Source organism: Triticum urartu, chromosome 5 (genome assembly GCF_003073215.2).
Source record: "Triticum urartu cultivar G1812 chromosome 5, Tu2.1, whole genome shotgun sequence".
In the NCBI taxonomy this organism is placed as follows: Eukaryota; Viridiplantae; Streptophyta; class Magnoliopsida; order Poales; family Poaceae; genus Triticum; species Triticum urartu.
In genome coordinates this window covers 484818466-484826243 of record NC_053026.1, presented here as the reverse complement: position 1 = coordinate 484826243, position 7778 = coordinate 484818466, and positions in this window count along the sequence as shown.

Here is a 7778-nt window from a genome sequence, read left to right as displayed (position 1 = left end):
TGCAACGACTGAGAAGAAGAACACTTATTATAAAACGGCTCAAATAAACTTAAGAGCCCCCAAGTGACTTGGGTAGAAGAATGATTGCATGTACTGAAGTACTTATATCATATCTATATTCAACCGAACTTTAAACGCGTCTTAACCGACCGTCGGCTTCTCGCTCTTCGGTTAAGGACCGAAAAGTGTTATGTACTCCATCGGTCGAGAATATCGACGGTGTTTCCAATAACCAGGCAATCAGGCCATAAGGCTATAACAGACAAAGCGGGCTCAGGGAACTTATGCTATATTACTGCGAAGAGTAAGAAGCATCTTCGAAGAAAATAGTACCCCCACCGATACCTTTCTTCGGTGCTCATTGTTATTATAAGACTTGTGCAATAGATTTTTTGTACTCATGAGTTCCGTTGTGTGCCGACCATCATTGAATAACTATAAGAGCGCTAGCTTTTGGCTTCACCCAGTCTGAGGTCCGGCCCGGGTGACCCAATCGTGACAATCGCAGAGGTGCTCCCTTTACTCCCTAGCCGAACAATCGGGAACGTAGGGGTAAACATAGGAGCGAGGCAACCCAGCTTGCAAATCGCTTAAGTCAATGTGGTGCATATTGTGGCGTAATACACGAACAACGAACGAAGCCGTACAAGTATAATCATATGCAACAGGAAAAGCTTCATAAAGGAAGCCCCCAAGTAAACGGGGTATTTGAATTTATGCATCACAAACAAAGTTTGGACAAGGAAATTTTTTGAAAGCAACTTTTTTCCAAAAAGTATAATGCTTGGTCGAACCGAACGCAAGTTAGAAATTAAAGCTTTGAGCATGAAAGCGACTTAGCTGGTTAATGTGTTCGGTATTGATGACGCGGTCCGAGCTTGATGTGGGGCAAGGTTCCATCCCTCAAGCCGGTCCCGAGGTGGCGGAGCGGAGAGCTTGACACGCCGAAGTGGTGACATAGCACGATCAATGCAGACCGGCAGAGTGACGCCGAAGTCCCCGGATCATTTTCCTGTGCACAAAAAATAGTGCAAACCGGAGATAATAGTAATAATGATAATTAAAAAAATCGTTGCATAATAAATAATTTATGCAAAGTGAGTAATAAAATAAATATGGCCTGGCACCGAAGTCAAGTCGATGCAGGGCGTCGGCGTGATGCGGTAAAGGCGTGGCAAAGCCTGAATTCGCAGGTCGGTCCGAGCTCCGAGTGCGGCGTTCGCCGGACTATGTACGGAAACTGACCGAACCACCATGCGACTGTCGTTAATGCAGCCACCATTTGATAGACCTGTGTACATATGACGGACAAACCAGAGTAATAATTCCTTGGGAAAAATGAACCCAAACAAGCAAAAAATACTGGGATTAATAGCACCTGGTTTATTTGTTGTAGCAATCCGAAGGAAGGTGATTCCTAAAATTGGGACCCGCTCCGCACACCCATTGCCTGATGGGCGATAAAACGACGGCATGGCAATGCTGGTAAAGGTTGCTCGCCGAGGCAAAGCCCTCGGCCCAGCTAACGTGACGGAGCTAGTCGGCTAGTGACGCCGAAGTGTCCGGAGTAGGTTGATGAAGAGATGGCGAAGCCCCCGGTCCAGCCGAGATGTCGAAGCCTCGATGTCAACCGATGAGTCGAAGTAGGTCGGCGTGATGGACACTAGCTTGAAGAAGCAATAGTGCGGCCCTGTCGATGCAGGTCGTGACGTGGTCGATGCCGACTTGATGAAGCGACCGTGCGGCGATGCCGGTATGCCCGCTCCGTGTAATCCATGGGGCGGCAATGTTGGTGATGATTTATCCTTCGCGATGCCGGGATCTTGTTCGGCTTCCCGAGATGATGATCCGAAGAAGTTGAGCTCGGCTCAACAAAGTGACGCCGTGTCTAGCGCAGGTCGGCAGCCGTGGAGTACTATTGCCGGACTGGTTTGACACCATCATGATGTCGAAGATCATGTTCAAAAGATCTTACAGTTAGTGGGATGTGTTCGGGAACAAAACACAATACCCCATACAAAACTTCTTTCAAAATGGATGTCCGAAATCCTGTTCATAAAAAAGATGAACTCGGGTCGGATTCGTTTTCACGCAGAAAACAGATCCGAAAAGTGACACACTAATCGGAAGGTTCCCGGAGTTTGGACGGTCGGATCGAGCCGAAATTTTGAGAGGTGGTAGATATAGGAATTACGCAGCCGATCAACGGTTGGATCTTCCAAAGGACATCCGAGTTAGAAGCTGGACACCACGCCCTAAACTCATCCAAATTCCCGTCCAGATTTGACAGGGCTCCGATATATCGTGGATTGCCAGAGATTCCTCCATCGGAACTCGACGAAATTTTTCAGGGTTGTTGTAGACTCAATTCCGCACAATTCCACCAAAGCGACCGTCAAAGCGATACTCGAGGAGGTGGTGGTGGCAGATACGAGTTCGATGTCCAAAAAAACAACACGGTCGCTTGAGGGCAATGTTGACGTTGAGCCCCCGAGCTCCATAGATGATTCCTCCGTGATCTTGATAGAGATCGGAGTTGATGTTTGATGAAGGCCCTCGTCCGGACATAGTGATCCGAATACGGGGCGCAATTCTTGGTCGAACCAAGGTGACCAGTCGAGCTGGTGACGAAGATGCTAAAGTCACAGTTGATCTACAGGCGAGCCATCGATCCTTTTATCGATCACACAGCGGAAACCTCAATGAAAGCACCAATGTCGATGTCAAAACCAGCGGATCTCGAGTAGTGAGTCCCGAATTGTGCGTCTAGGCCGGATGGTAACAGGAGGTAGGGAACATGATGTTTTACCCAGGTTCGGGCCCTCTTGATGGAGGTAAAACCCTACGTCCTGCTTGATTAAAATTGATGATATGGGTATTACAAGAGTAGATCTACCACGAGATCAAGGAGGCTAAATCGTAGAAGCTAGTCTATGGTATGATTGTTGTATATATTGTATATCTATCGACTAGTCTGGCATCGGTTTATATAATGCACCCGAGGTCTAGGATAACAAGAGTCCTAGCCGAATACGCCGGTGGGGAGAAGTCCTTGTCTTGATCGCCAAGTCTTGTGGAATCTTCCTTGTATGTGGTAGCCGTCCGAACTGGCCCATGAGTATACGGCCACGGGGGTCCTCGGCCCAATCTAATAGATCGGGAGACAACATGGTGAGTACCCCCTAGTCCAGGACACCGTCACTCTACCTACTGCCAAAAAGAAATATGAAATTCTTATAGTTGGGGAAATATGCATATCCCCATTGAGAAAATTGTACACGGACATGAATATCTTAAGGAAGTTTGGCTCTAAGAAGAACTCCAAGGGTGTTATTGGGGAGTCTTCTGACAATGATCTCCACCCTCGGAGGTTGGCGGTAGCCTTGCGAATGGCCGCACACCCCGTTCCTGCAAGAGGCTGGAATTCTTGAGGAGTTCATGCAATACATTGCCAACGCTGGCCTCACCGACTTCATCGTAGATGAGTGTGACCAGCACCACATCCTCACAAACATCTTTGTTCAGAGCTTTACTTTCTTGCCTAGAAATAACCCCCCTGAAGTGAGCTTTAATTTATATGCGGAAAACCATCGGATACCACTTACTGAGTTTTGTGACATATGCATGATCCCGTCTGATAGGAGCTTGGCTGAGCCTAGGTCGGCTGGGTTTGAGGATTTTTATCGCACTCTGACAGTGGGTGACGAGAGAGGAGTGTCAGCCACTATGACTGCTAGCATACACTTTCCTACCATACATTATTTTGCTTTATTTGTTGCTAAGTGCTTGCTTGCTAGAAAGAAAGTAGGTGCGCTCAGTGCACCAGACTTTGCTATTTTACGCCGAGCACTAGAGGGCGACAACACCTATAGCTTGGGAGCTATTGTGGCTCGTCGCCTCCATCTTAATAAATCACAGGGTGAAATACATGGTGGGATTTATGCTACTCGTTTGGCGGCTCACTTCAAGGTTCAGATACCCCCCCATGATTTCCCTCTGACCCAAGTTTACCTAGACCGTGCAGCCATGGATCACCACCATTTTACTGATATCGAATCTCCTCACATCCCTATTCCGTATAACTTGGTTTTTAGTGTGATGACTTGTGATGTTATTCCATTGCGTGCTCCTGCGTTGTTTGATTCTATTGCCAGGGGCGGATACCGGATTATGGCTGCAGACATCATCGCCTACTGGAACGCTCACGCTGCAGCACACCAGGCACCTCCGCAGTGGGACCAGTGGATGCCCACTCCTCAGGATCCCTACTACCCTCCAGGCTACTGATTCACTACCAACTTAGGCCAAAAGTCTAAGCTTGGGGGAGTACGTGTTCTCACCGACATTATATTCATGTTCACATATCATTCCATTTGTCGGTGCTCACACTTTTTCATCGTATCATCCATGCTTAGATTTATTTTCTTGCTTTCTTCTTGTGTGTTTGAAAAACTTTAGAAAAACAAAAAAATAGGTGTAGTTAATTTACCTTCTATGCATGCTTAGTAGTAGTACTAAAAAGAAAATCCAAAAAGATTTCCTTGTTCTTCTTTTGCTTGTTGGGAGTTTTCTCATGTAAATAGTTTTTCTCGTTTTTGCTTTTCCCTTATTTGCTTGCTTAAGAAAACCAAAAACTCCAAAAATATTTCTGTGTGTTTCTCTGAAATTCTTTTCTTTTATTCGAGTTGTACTGAGGAGAAGACCACGATGAAAATGTTGAGTGGCTCTCATATGAATAATTGTTGAACTAATAAAGAGCCCATTTTACCTTGTCTTCTCTTGTTGAATAAAATGTTTGTAGATTCCAGCTTAGTCCATGGCACTCTTGCACTATTATTATTTTCATATCATTCGGTCATGCAAGTGAAAGGCAATAATGACGACATTCGATGAACTGGCCGTGGCAAAGAGAAACTGGTATGAACTCGACCTGCCCTGTCTGTGTAAATATGTTTAACCTAGTGCCCATGATTCAGCCCATTATGATTAAACATGTTTGCAATGACAATTAGAGATTATAGTTTCTCATGCCATGCATAAGTAGCTGGGAGTTAATAATGATTTATCTTGAATATCAACATAGCGTTAAAATGGTTGTGATGTAGTATGATGATATGGTATCCTCCTCTGAATGCTCAAGTGGCTTGACTTGGTACATGTTCATGCATGTAGTTGAATCAAAACCAACATAGCCTCTATAATGTTTATGTTCATGGTGTTCATATCCTACTCATGCTAGTGTCCAATGTTACTTACGCATGATGCATAATTATGATCGGTGTTGCTCTCTAGTTGGCCGCTTCTCAATCTAAATTGCCAGCCTTCGCCTGTACTAAGTGGGGATTCTGCTTGTACATCAAAAACCTTGAACCCAAAGTTATTCCAGATGAGTCCACCATACCTACCTATATACGGTATTACCCTGCCATCCTAAGTAAATTTGCATGTGCCACCTCTAAAAACTTCTAAAAAATTTATCCGTTTTGTGTACCTGGATTGTTCATGGAACGACAGGAGGTGGTCAATATCTTTCGTGCTAAGCGGGTTATTCTCAGGTCGAGTGTTTATTCACTCACCATCGCATGAGAAAATGGGCGGCAATAGGGATGCCCAGTCCCAAACTGCAAAATACAAAAAGAGTTCATCTCTTACATAATCAAACAAAAACTCCCAATGGAGTCAAAACCTTGTTGTTCTCAGAAAGAGCTAGCGAGATGCCACCATTGTCATATTATATCATGGCTGTTTTGATAACGTGTTGCCGTTTGAGATATATTATTATTGCTCGCTAGCTGATTATGTCATTGATATGAATCATTATAATCTTTAAGAGTTATTGTCGACATGGTTAGTTATAACGTTGGCTGAAAACTTGGGTGCTGTTTAAGCTTATTTATGCAAACAAGAGCAAAAGAGTTTGTAAAAGTTTTTCTTTCTCACTTTCAGTTTATCAACTGAATTGCCTGAGGACAAGCAAAGGTTAAGCTTGGGGGATTTGATACGTCTCCAACATATCTACTTTTCTCACGCTTTTCCTCTTGTTTTGGACTCTAATTTGCATGATTTGAATGAAACTAACACCGGACTGACGCTGTTTTTAGCAGAACTACCATGGTGTTGTTTTTGTGCAGAAATAAAAGTTCTTGGAATGGAATGAAACTTTGCGAGGATTTTTTATATCAATAATAAGAATTTCTGGAGCCAAGACCCACCAGAGAGTGGCCCCTGGGTGGGCACAACTCACCAAGGCGCCCCCCCCTCTCCTGGCGCGCCCAGGTGGATTGTACCAACCTGGTGGCCCCGTTGATGACCCCCCCGATACTATAAATTCACATATTTCCAGAAAAAAATCAGGGAGAAAGAATTATCGCGATCCACGAGACGGAGCCGGCGCCAAGCCCTGTTCATCCTCGGGAGGGCAGATCTGGAGTCCGTTTGGGGCTCCGGAGAGGGGGATCTTCGTTCTTCGTCATCACCAACCCTTCTCCATCGCCAATTCCATGATGCTCCCCACCGGGAGTGAGTAATTCCTTCGTAGGCTCACTGGTCGGTGAGGAGTTGGATGAGATTCATCATGTAATCGAGTTGGTTTTGTTAGGGCTTGATCCCTAGTATCCACTATGTTCTTAGATTGATGTTGCTATGACTTTGCCATGCTTAATGCTTGTCGCTTTGGGCCCGAGTGCCATGATTTCAGATCTGAATCATTTATGAATTCATCATTATATCCATGTTCTAGATCCGATCTTGCAAGTTATAGTCACCTACTACGTGTTATGATCCGGCAACCCCGGAGTGACAACAACCGGGCCCACTCCCGGTGATGACCGTAGTTTGAGGAGTTCATGTATTCACTATGTGTTAATGCTTTGTTCCGGTTCTCTATTAAAAGGAGGCCTTAATATCCCTTAGTTTCCAATATGGATCGCGTTGCCATGGGAGGGTAGGACAAAAGATGACATGCAAGTTCTTTCAATAAAGCATGTATGACTATTTACGGAATACATGCCTACATTATATCGATGAACTGGAGCTAGTGCCGTATCGCCCTAGGTTATAACTGTCACATGATGAATACCATCCAACAAGTCACCGATTCAATGCCTACACATTTATCCTTATTGATCTCGTCGCGTTACTATTCCTATCATCATTGTTACACTTGCTACAAACTACTACTATCACTGTTACTGTTGCCGTTGCTGCTGTCACTATCATCAAAACTATCAAACTACTTTGCTACTGATCACTTTGATGCAGATAATTAATCTCCAGGTGTGGTTGAATTGACAACTCAGCTTCAAATACCTTCAAATATTCTTTGGCTCCCCTTGCATCGAATCTATAAATTTGGGTTGAATACTCTACCCTCGAAAACTGTTGCGATCCCATATACTTGTGGGTTATCAAGGGAGAAGTGTCCGGATTTCAAGGCGACTTGCTCCAGGAGCTATCCAAAGTGCACGAGCGAGCTCGGAAAGCCATGGGGAGCATGGCTAAGGCTTTATGGCCATACGATTCTCCTCCATAAATTATGGAGGAGCTCGTGAATTTATTCAAGGGAGCTCAACGCCGCCTTGAACTATGGAAGGTATCAGCATGTCAAGAAGGCGCACAAGAAGCCTGGGCCATGGTAAAAACGCGGTATACTGGACTTGATCCAAATCATATGGCCTGGGTCGGACCTCGGGGGCCAGATAGACAAGAAATTCATGTTAGCTTGGTGTATGACCAAGTAAAGACAACCTCCCATTTTTCACAACATGACTGTAAACTAG